Source organism: Salvelinus sp. IW2-2015, linkage group LG6.2, assembly GCF_002910315.2.
Source record: "Salvelinus sp. IW2-2015 linkage group LG6.2, ASM291031v2, whole genome shotgun sequence".
Classification (NCBI taxonomy): Eukaryota; Metazoa; Chordata; class Actinopteri; order Salmoniformes; family Salmonidae; genus Salvelinus; species Salvelinus sp. IW2-2015.
Window position 1 is genome coordinate 10,791,603 of NC_036846.1, and position 12,416 is coordinate 10,804,018.

At 42.4% G+C, this 12,416-nt stretch overlaps 1 protein-coding gene across 1 annotated transcript in view; it reads right to left on the reverse strand.

Annotated features, from left to right (window-relative positions):
- The window catches only part of LOC111965822 (leucine-rich repeat and immunoglobulin-like domain-containing nogo receptor-interacting protein 2), a 330,141-nt gene that overhangs the window by 122,460 nt on the left and 195,265 nt on the right, over positions 1 to 12,416 (reverse strand). Inside the window, exon 4 of the mRNA XM_023990155.2 lies at positions 8,373 to 8,445. The gene's annotated coding sequence lies outside the window, so the exon portion shown is untranslated. The remainder of the gene's footprint in view (positions 1 to 8,372; positions 8,446 to 12,416) is intronic.

Consider the following 12,416-nt stretch of genomic DNA (forward strand, 5'->3'; position numbering starts at 1 on the left):
CCGCTGCTGCTGCGCTACTATCACCGCTGCTGCTTGCTACTATCACCGGCTGCGCTGCTGCTGCTACTATCACCGCTGCTGCTGCTACTATCACGCTGCTGCTGCTACTCACCACCGCTGCTGCGCTGCTGCTGCTACTATCACCACTGCTGTTGCTACTATCACCGTGCTGCTGCTACTATCACCGCTGCTGCTGACTATCACCGCTGCTGCTGCTACTATCACCGCTGCTGCTGCTACTATCACCGCTGCTGCTGCTACTATCACCGCTGCTGCTACTAATCACCGCTGCTGCTATCACCGCTGCTGCTATCACCGCTGCTGCTATCACCGCTGCTACTATCACTGCTGCTGTTGCTACTATCACCGCTGCTGCTATCACCATGCTACTATCACCGCTGCTATCACCACTGCTACTATCATCGCTGCTGCTATCCCCGCTGCTGCTGCTACTACCACCGCTGCTGCTATCACCGCTGCTGATGCTACTATCACCGCTGCTGCTGCTACTATCATCTGCTGCTGCTATCACCGCTGCTGCTGCTGCTATCACCGCTGCTGCTGCTGCTATCACCGCTGCTGCTGCTGCTATCACCCTGCTGCTGCTACTATCACCACTGCTGCTGCTACTATCACCGCTGCTGCTGCTGCTACTATCACCGCTGCTGCTGCTGCTACTATCACCGCTGCTGCTGCTACTATCACCGCTGCTGCGCTACTACCACCGCTGCTGCGCTGCTGCTGCTACTATCACCACTGCTGTTGCTACTATCACCGCTGCTGCTGCTACTATCACCGCTGCTGCTGCTACTATCACGCTGCTGCTGCTACTATCACCGCTGCTGCTGCTACTATCACCGCTGCTGCTGCTATATCACGCTGCTGCTACTATCACCGCTGCTGCTATCACCGCTGCTGCTATCACCACTGCTGCTATCACCGTGCTACTATCACTGCTGCTGTTGCTACTATCACCCGTGCTGCTATCACCTGTTTACCTGCTGCTATCACCACTGCTACTATCATCGCTGCTGTATCCCCGCTGCTGCTGCTACCACCGCTGCTGCTATCACCGCTGCTGATGCTACTATCACCGTGTGGCTACTCAGCTGCTGCTATCACCGCTGTGCTGTGCTATCACCGCTGCTGCTGCTGCTATCACTCGCTGCTGCTACTATCACTGTCGCTGCTACTATCACCGCTGCTGCTGCTGCTACTACCACCGCTGCTGCTGCTACTATCACCACTGCTGCTGCTACTATCACGCTGCTGCTGCTGCTACTATCACCGCGCTGCTGCGCTGCTGCTGCTACATCACCGCTGCTGCTGCTACTATCACCACTGCTGCTGCTACTATCACCGCTGCTGCTGCTACTACTGCTACTGTTATTAGTGCTACTGCTACTACTACCGCTATTGCTACTACTACTACTGCTTCTACTACTACTGCTAATGCTGCTGCTACTACTGCTACTACTGCTACTACTACTACTACTAATTACAGTATACTGCTCCACATCAAAGATAATGTTACCTTCCCTTGTGGTATTAAAAGAAATATAGGTAAATGCAAATCTCATTGCAAGAGTTGAGCACGCTATCCCTTGCTGTGCAACTAGTCATATGTTGATGTACAACTCAACTGCACAGTTGAAATACATTCAGGAGTGCAGTATTGAGCGAGAAATGATTGTTATACAAAAACAATCAATAATGCACTTAATTTACAGTTGGAAGTTGCCACATGCAGGTTGGAAATCAGTCAATGGTTTTGCAAACAAATACATGTATTGATTCTCATATGTAATGACGTTTCTTTGTTTTTGAGCCAATGGTGCATACTGATGGGTCCTCTAGGTTTGTTGAGGACAATTCTCAATGATCCCCTGAAACTACAGCACAGTGTCTGTAGGTTGAACGAGTGCCCATCAGACACCAATCTGTGGCCCAAATGGCACCCTATTCCCTACATAGTGCACTCCTTGTGACCAGAGCCCTAGAGGATAGGGAGCCATTAATGACAATTATATTGATTAAGGAAATCTGGGGAGTTGGTGAGGCAGTTTAGTTTAATGCATCGTTTAATATTAAACTGCAACTGGATGTTTTGCTTGTAGCTTAAATAGACACAACGTTTGCATCAATAAAATCTGTGGAGGGAACAACGGCGTCTTAATTGAGATTAAAAAGTGTACGCCACGCTCGGCTGAGTCTTCCCGTGAGAATGGAGAGATTAACATTTAAGAGTAATACTGTGGGATGACACGATCTGTCTGGAGCCTCTTTTCCTTCACACAACATCACCTTCGCTTGTCTTTCAATCAAGGCCTATCATCTCTATCATTCATGTTGAGGGGCTGGGATAAAAGTCTGTCAGAGTTCTGACGTGTTAATTAAAAACTCTTGAGTGTTATGGATTAACAGCGTTGGGTATCCTCCTCCCCCAAACATGATAGTCTGAACAAACATGCAGCTGTGGAACACGGCTTGGATGAGAGTGATGCTGTGTGCAGAAATGACAGGAGGGGCATTGATTAATGGAGTATCAGCGATCGGGGCTTGCATGCACTGTTAAAAATGAGATAATATTATAAACACACGCAATTCCCACCAGAAATCATCTCAGCTAAAGGTGATGAAATATCCTGTGAAACCTCCCAAAAATCACTTAATGTTGAAAGTATACAGTTGATCAAGTTATTACTATAGAACTACTTTTTATTTATGTATTTACCTTCATTTAACTAGGCAAGTCAGTTAAGAACACATTCTTATTTACAATGATGGCCTACCAAAAGGCAAAAGGCCTCCTGTGGGGACAGGAGCTGGGTTTAAAAATAACAATTTGGAACGAAACACACATCACAACAAGAGAGACACCACAACACTACATAAAGCGAGACCAAAAACAACAACATAGCATGGCAGCAACACATGACAACACAGCATGGTAGCAACACAACATGACAACAACATGGTAGCAACAAAACATGGCAGCAGCACAACATGGTAGGAGCACAACACATGGTGCAGATATTGGGCACAGACAACAGCACAAAGGGAAAGAAGGTAGAGACAACGATACATCACATGAAGCAGCCACAACTGTCAGTAAGAGTGTCCATGATTGAGTCTTTGAATGAAGAGATGGAGATCAAACTGTGCACTTTGAGTGTTTTTGGCAGCTCGTTCCAGTTGCTAGCTGCAGCGAACTGAAAAGAGGAGCGACCCAGCAATGTGTGTGTGTTTTGGGGACCTTTAAATGGAATGTGACTGGTATAACGGGTGTTAAATGTGGAGGATGAGGGCTGAGGTGGACATCTCAGATAGGGTGGAGTGAGGCCTAAGAGTGTTTTATAAATAAGCATCAACCAGTGGGTCTTGTGAAAGGTATACAGAGATGACCAGTTTACAGAGGAGTATAGAGTGCAGTGATGTGTCCTATAAGAGCATTGGTGGCAAATCTGATGGCCGAATGGTAAAGAACATCTAGCCACTCAAGAACACCTTTTCCTGATTATCTGTAAAATAATTATCCATAATCTGGCATGGGTAGGTGTAACGGTTCTCATGGGCTGAAGGAAGAGTGGACCAAGGTGCAGCGTTTAAAGTGTTCATGATTTAATCCCCAAAAAACAAATCTAACAAAAACAACAAATAGGAGAACGAAAGCGAAACAGTTCTGTCTGGTGCAGACACAAAACAGAAAACAACTACCCACAAAACACAGGTGGGAAAAGGCTACCTAAGTATGTTTCTCAATCAGAGACAACGATAGACAGCTGCCTCTGATTGAGAACCACACCCGGCCAAACACATAGAAAACATAGAACAAAAACATAGAATGCCCACCCCAACTCACGCCCTGACCAACCAAAATAGAGACATAAAAAGGATCTCTAAGGTCAGGGCATGACAGAGGACAGTCATCTGAATCAGGGTTAGTTTCACAGCTGGGGTGAAAGAGTTGCGATGACGATTAAGGAAAGCAAGGAAAGCAAGTGTAGATTTAACCTTAAATTGCAGCTTTGATATGTGCTGAGAGATGGACAGTGTAGTGTCTAGCCATACTCCCAAGTACTTGTATGAGGTGATTACCTCGAGCTCTAAACCCTCAGAGGTAGTAATCATACCGGTGGGGCGAAGGGCATTCTTCTTACCAAACCACTTTATTTTCGAGGTGTTCAGAACAAGGTTAAGGGCAGCGAAAGCTTGTTGGACACTAAGAAAACTTTGTTGTAGAGCGTTTAACACATAATCCGGGGAGGTGCAAGCTGAGTATAAGACTGTATCGTCTGCATATAAATGGATGAGAGAGCTTCCTACTGCCTGAGCTATGTTGTTGATGTAAATTGAGAAGAGCATGGGGCCTAGGATCGAGCCTTGGGGTACAACCTTGGTGACAGGCAGTGGCTGAGACAGCAGATGTTCTGACTTTGAACACTGCACTCTTTGAGAGAGGTAGTTAGACCCCAGGCCAAAGACCCCTCAGAGACACCAATACTCCTTAGCTGGAATGGAATGGTCTATCGTATGAAATGCTTTGGCCAAGTCAATAAAAAAATAGCAGCATAACATTGCTTAGAATCAAGGGCAATGGTGACATCATTGAGGACCTTATAAGGTTGCAGTGACACATCCATAACGTGAGCGGAAAACCAGATTGCATACCAGAGAGAAGCATGACATTTCCACCTTTAGATTTTGTGGCATAGAGAAAGTTAAGATATCAGACAGGGGAGGAGATATTAATAATACTCTGAGTAAAAGAGAATGTTTTGGGATTTTCACCCTCCAGACATTATTTCCTAAAGGACTTAATGATGAAATGCCTATGTATGTTATGTTGTGAATTTGAACATGAAATATGTGTCTCTTGTAGATTATTCTGACGTTTTTTGTATGATGTACCCAATGACTAATGAAAACTTGCTATGTCCTCATTGAGATTTTACAGACGTGTTCAATACGCCTTATTTATACACTTTTGTAATATTTATGAAATGCATATTGTTATATTTGGTAGCACTTATTTGTTTCTACACATCCCTTCGATGTGTAGAACAGATGTGGGTGGGGCCAGGTCTACATAAGGGTGCAACTTTCAAAAAATCCCAAAAGCTCTGACGAAGGCCGTGTGGCCGATACGTAAGCTTATTAAATATCGGTGATACTATCAAAAGCAGTGTGCGGTTTCCTTTTTCCTTCATCTTGTTCAATTGTTGCCATGCACCTGCAAATAAGATTGCTCAGATGTGCGAGTGCCTTTTGAATTTTGTATACCAGAGAGAATACCATAGACATCAAGAAAGCCAGTCAGTTGATTATCGACAAGTGTTTCCAACACTTTTGATAAACAGGGCAAAATAGGAATTGGCCTATAACAGTTAGGATCAGCTTGATCTCCCCCTTTAAATAAAGGACGCACCGTGATGGCCTTCCAGGCAATGGGAACCTCCCCAGAGAGGAGAGACAGGTTAAAAAGGTCAGAGATAGGCTTGGCGATGATAAGGGCTGCAACCTTAAAGAAGAAAGGGTCTAAACCATCTGACCCAGATGTTTTTAGGGGGTCAAGTTTAAGGAGCTCATTTAGCACCTCAGACTCAGTGACCGCCTGCAGGGAGAAACTTTGTACCAGGGCAGGGGAAAAAGTGGGAGGAGCACTACCATGTTGTTAAATAGTAACTTATACTTGACATAGGCCTAGTCAAATTTAACTGCACACGCTGTTGCGTATTGACCTTCAATCGCTTTTTTAATTGGAATATTCATCATTCACACTTGAAATGTGATGATGTTTGTCATTATATTATTAATACCAATAAAATGGCCCAATGCATGGTGGGGGACGTGAATCACATTGTATGTAAACCAATTATTTTCCCACTGTGGTCTGGAGGGTCAGTTCCCTAAGCAAAGAGCTTGATAAATACTGGAAAGTAAAATGCAAAACAAACAAAGGAAAAAACCTTAGGGAAGGCAAAAATGTGTCACTTTTGGGAACAAATATATCTTTCATATTCAGGGAGACTCAGTACTGTTCGAAAATTCCTTCAGTCTGTTTTGAATGGCATTAAAATATCACAAGCAGCAGTTAGGCGACTAATGTTAGATTGCCCATAAGCCTCAGATCCACCTATGTTTGTTATTTTAATCCCACCTTCTTGTGACCAGTTAGAGCCTTTAATGGGGTCAAATGACTGTTCCCCAAACACAATATGTTTCAGCAGTCAAATGAGATGTATCAGAGAAATAGGAATCCCTGATCATCTCTGTGGGTTGTATCATGGGAATATGTGGAACACACAGTATATAACCAATAAAGAGTATTAGGTGATATAATGTCACTGCCCCATCTTGTAATATGTTATACCGTTATAAAGTAGATCTAATGCAGCCCGTAAATTCCTCCTGTTTTCTCTACAGCTCACCCTCAATTTGATGCATGACTCCCTGCTCTTTCCAATTCAGGTGCATTAGCCGTATATTCAATCAAGCATTCACCTCTATAATTGTTCCCCTCACAATAGGACCACAGTTGAGGAAAAACACCCAGAGGGCCATCAATTACCTGCTAATGGCTTGTATGTTTCAATACAACCACTTAACACATTTCCCTTCTCCAAACTCAAAATGGCTACCGTAGACCATGATTAACCAATGACAACATGACTCACACTATGGTTCATACACCACCTTGGAAAAGGTCATCACAACCAGAGCGATATATATATATACAGTACCAGTCAAAAGTTTGGACACACCTACTCATTCAAGGGTTTTTCTTTATTTGTACTATTTTGTACTATTTTCTAGTAACCAAAAAAGTGTTAATCAAATCAAAATATATTTTAGATTTTAGATTCTTCAAAGTAGCCACCCTTTGCCGTGATGACAGCATTTCACACTCTTGTTATTCTCTCAACCAGCTTCATGAAGAATGCTTTTCCAACAGTCTTGAAGAAGTGCCCACGTATGCTGAACACTTGTTGGCTGCTTGTCCTTCACTCTGCAGTCCAACTGATCCCAAACCATCACAATTGGGTTGAGGTCAGGTGATTGTGGAGGCCAGATCATCTGATGCAGCACTTTCCCTTCTTAGTCAAATAGCCCTTACACAGCCTGGAGGTGTGTTTTGGGTCATTGTCCTGTTGAAAAACAAATGATATTCCCACTAAGTGGAAACCAGATGGGATGGAGTATCTCTGCAGAATGCTGTGGTAGCCATGCTGCCTAAGTATGCTTTGAATTCTAAATAAATCACTGACAGTGTCACCCGCAAAGCACCCCCACACCATCACACCCCATCTTCCATGCTTTACGGTGGGAAACACACATGCGGAGATCATCCGTTCACCTGCTCTGCATCTTACAAAGACACAGCGGTTGGAACTAAAAATGTCAAATTTGGACTTATCAGACCAAAGTACAGATTTCTACTGGTCTATTGTCCATTGTTCGTGTTTCTTGGCCCACGCAAGTCTCTTCTTCTTATTGGTGTCCCTTAGTACTGGTTTCCTTGAAGCAATTCGACCATGAAGGCCTGATTCACGCAGTGTCATCTGAACAGTTGATGTTGAGATGTGTCTGTTACTTGAACCCTGTGAAGCATTTATTTGGGCTTAAATCTGAGGTGCAGTTCACTCTAATGAACTTATCATCTGCAGCAGAGGTAACTCTGGGTCTTCCTTTCCTGTGGCGGTCCTCATGAGAGCCAGTTTCATCATAGCGCTGGATGGTTTTTGCGACTGCACTTGAAGAAATGTTCAAAGTTTTTGAAATTTTCAGCATTGACTGACCTTCATGTCTGAAAGTAATGATGCACTGTCATTTCTCTTTACTTATTTGAGTTGTTCTTGCCATAATATGGACTTGGTCTTTTACCAAATAGGGTTATCTTCTGTATACCACCCCTACCTTGTCACAACACAACTGATTGGCTCAAACGCATTAAGAAGGGAAAAAAAATCCACAAATGAACTTTTAACATGGCACACCTGTTAATTGAAATGCATTCCAGGTGACTACCTCATGAAGCTGGTTGAGATAATGCCAAGAGTGTGTAAAGCTGTCATCAAGGCAAAGGGTGGCTACTTTGAAGAATCTCAAAGGTAAAATATATTTTGATTTGTTTAACACTTTTTTGCTTACTACATGATTCTATATGTGTTATTTCATAGTTTTGATGTCTTCACTATTATTCTAGAATGTAGAAAATTGTAAAAAATAATGAAAAACACTTGAATGAGTAGGTGTCCAAACTTTTGACTGGTGCTGTATATACAGTATATGGCTCTGATCACAACTGTAATCAAAGTCAAACAGTTGAGACAAAAACAGATGATCAGACAGTGTAAATGCTTGGTACTTACCACTTTGAGAAGCAATCATCCTCTCAGCCATGGTCTGTTGTATTTCCCCCAGTTATTACTGTTTTTCAGGCTTCTATATGTGGTTGAGAGAGAGAGAGAGAGATTTGATTTATTAGGATGCCTATCAGCCGACGCCAATGGCGACAGCTAGTCTTACTAGCGTCCGACACATAACAAAAAATACATTACAGACAAAAGACTCTGTATAATACTGTACGTTTCCTTGAATTTGTTCTGGACCTGGGGACTGTGAAAAGACCCATGGTGGTATTTTTGGTGGTGCAAGTAGGTGTCAGTGCTGTGTGTAAGCTAACTATGCAAACAATTTGGAATTTTCAACACATTAAAGGTGACCCGTTTCAAGAAACTAGGCGTATGTCGCAAGTCACAATTTCACAGGAGAGCCATTTGAAGGTTATTTATTTATTTTTCATCAAAATGCATTTTTGGGGGCAGAAATGCCTTCTGGAACATGTGAACTTTCATGTGTCTTAATAACAAACTTGTATGCCATCTGTAAATGCAAATAAAATCAGTGGAATTTGAGTATGATAGCTAAAGAGATTACATCTTCAAACTAATGTCAACTGTGGTATGGCATCCGTGACAGAGAGATACGTCTATCATGCATGGTGATGTATATGACGGGAAATATAGTCTAGCTAGCTACATTTTCAGATATTGAACGTTTCTAATTTTGACAGAAATTGGTTTCATTTCAAGCTGAAGTGTACTGTTAGCTAACTAAGGTTAGCTGGCTGGCTCCCTAGCTATGTTACGTGTATGACGTTATTATTCGTATCCCAGAACCATTTGCTTTGCTAGTTAGCTAGCTAACATTAGGCTCTAACATTGAACCTGGTTGGTTAGCTCCCAGCAGATTCATGCAGAGTAGTAATGACATGATTTGAAACTATGTTCATTGTTGTTTAACTAGCTAACGTTAGCTGGCTGTCTCGTTAGCTAACGGTACGTGACGTGTGTGATCTTACACGTTGTTTACCTAGCTAGGTTCATTGTTTACCTAGGTAGCTAGCTACATGTCTTAAGCTAAAGTGTACTGTTAGCTAGCTAGCTAATGTTAGCTGGCTTACTCCCTAGCTAACGTTACGTGTATGACATTATTATTCGTATCCCAGAGCAGTTTGCTTTGCTAGTTTGAGCCTAATGTTAGCTAGCTAACATTAAACCTGGTTGGTTAATCTCCCAGCATATTAATGCAGTGTAGTAATGACATGATTTGGCACTATGTTCATTGTTGTTTAACGAGCTAACGTTAGCTGGCTGGCTCGTTAGCAAAACTTTACATGACGTGTGTGATCTTACACGTTGTTTACCTAGCTAGGTTCATTGTTTGCCTAGCTAGCTAGCTCCATGTCTTAAACTAAAGTGTACAACACCCATTGAATATGGCCGGTGTCAGTAAACATTGGCAAAAAAGCGTAAAGAATTTGTTGCCAGCAGAGCTGGTTAGGCTGTTTTCATATTATCCAGAGGTAAACAAATCATCGGCCAGAGCGTCAARTGTGCGCTCTGAATGCTCTGAGAGCGAAACGAGATGGTGGGGCTAAAGATTAAGAGGGTGTGAACGATGCTGAATGGGTGTAGACAAAGAAGAGCCATTTTCTCAAAAGCGAGTTCACAAGTTTATCAACTTTCAAAGCATAATTACTTTCTTACTGTTCCTCAAAAATACAGTGTATGATATACCGTTTTGTAGCTCTGAGTCTCTACCTTTATCAAATGTAAAAAACACAATTTCAAATTTTGCTGCATAAGACCAAATCCAGGTGGTGAGTCAGAATGATGTTTCTTATAAAAACAACAAGTTACCCAGTCAGTCTTTCCTCAACTCTTAGCCAAGAGAGACTGGCATGCATAGTATTAATATTAGCACTCTGATTACAATGAAGAGCAAGACGTGTGGCTCTGTTCTGGGCAAGCTACAGCTCAACTAGGTTTTTCACTGCAGCACTTAACCATATGACTGGACAATAATCAAGATAAGACAAAACTGGAGCCTGCAGGACTTTCTTTCTGGAGTGTGATGTCAAAACAACAGAGCATCTCTTTACTACAGACAGACCTCTCCCTATCTTTACAACCATTGAATCTATATGTCTTGTCCATGACAGTTTACAATCTAAGGTAACACCTAGTAACTTAGTCTCCTCAACTTGTTCAACAGCCACACCATTCATTACCAGAGGTCTAACACTTAGGGAATGATTTGTAACAAATGCAGTGCTCTTAGTTTTAGAAATGTTTAGGCCCAGTTTATTACCACCCATTCCAGAACAGACTGCAACTTTTTGTTAAAGGTTTCAGTGATTTCATTAGCTGTGGTTGCTGATGCGTACATGCTTGAATCATCAGCATACATGGACGGACATACATGCTTTGTTTAATGCCGGTGGCAGTTCATTGGTAGAAATAGAAAAGAGTAGAGGGCCTAGAGAGCTGCCCTGCAGTACACCACACTTTACTTGTTTGACATTAGAGCAGCTTTCATTAAATAAAACCCTCTGAGTTCTATTAGATAGATAGCTCTGAATCCACGATATGGCAGAGGTTAAAAAGCCATAACACATACGTTTTCTCAACAACAGGTTATGGTCAATAATATCAAAGGCTGCACTGAAATCTAACAGTACAGCTCCCACAATCTTCTTATTATCAATGTATTTCAACCAATCATCAGCCATTTGTGTAAGTGGAGTACATGTTGAGAGCCCTTCTCTATAAGCATTCTGAAAGTCAGTTGTTATTTTTTTTACAGAGAAATAGCATTGCATTTGGAGAGAGAGAGATGCATAGAGGAGAGATGCATAGAGAGAGAGATAGATGCATAGAATTGAGAGAGAGAAAGAATTTAATTTAATTGAGAGAGAGAGCTCATAGAGAGAGAGCTGCATAGAGAGAGAGAGCTGCATAGAGAGAAAGAGAGCTGCATAGAGAGAGAGATGCAGAGGAGAGAGAGAGATGCAGGAGAGAGATGCATAGAGAGAGAGAGATACATAGACACACACACAGAGAGAAAGAGAGAGAGAGTACATAGACACACACACAGAGAGAGAGAGAGAGTTACATAGACACACACAGAGAGAGAGGAGAGAGAGAGTTACATAGACACACACAAGAGAGAGAGAGAGAGGGATACATAACACAACACACAGAGAGAGAGAGATACATAGACACAACCACGAGAAGAGAGAGAGAGAGATAGGAAGAGAAGAGAGAGAGAGAGAGAGAGAGAGAGACAAGACGACACACAGAGAGAGAGAGAGAGAAGAGAGAGAGAGAGAGAGAGAGAGAGAGAGAGAGAGAGAGAGAGAGAGAGAGAGAGAGAGAGAGAGAGAGAGAGAGAGAGGAGAGAGAGAGAAGAGAGAGAGAGAGAGAGAGAGAGAGAGAGAGAGAGAGAGAGAGAGAGAGAGAGAGAGAGAGAGAGAGAGAGAATTAGCAGACATGTTGGGAACCATTCTCCAGCCCCAGGCAACTCACACACTATTTGACACAGAGGTGAAATACCTGCTATAATGCTGATGACTTGGTACTTCTATACCAACCAAAGAAGGTCTTCAACAGAACATTAATATTCTAGAGCAATATTGCCATAATTGGGCCCTGGGCAGTAAATTTCCCAAAACTAAAATCATGATTTTCCAAAAACAAACAGATGTCAGAAACACAAATATAAATTCACCCCTGAACAACACCATAATTGAACACACAAAAAATTACACCTACCTTGGTCTGACCAATCCTGCATCGGGAAACTTTAATATGGCAGTGAATGCACTCAAAGAAAAAGCCCGCAGAGCATTGTATGCAATAAAAATGAAATTATTTCAAAATCAACATCCCAATTAGAATTTGGACCAAAATATTTGACAGTGTAATCCTACCAATAGCTCTTTACGGAAGTTGAGGTTTGGGCGCACTCAATAAACTGGACTTTAAAAATGTGGGACAAACACCCAATTGAAACCCTACAATGCAGAATTCTGTCGGAAAAATCCTACAAGTCCAGAGAAATACACCAAC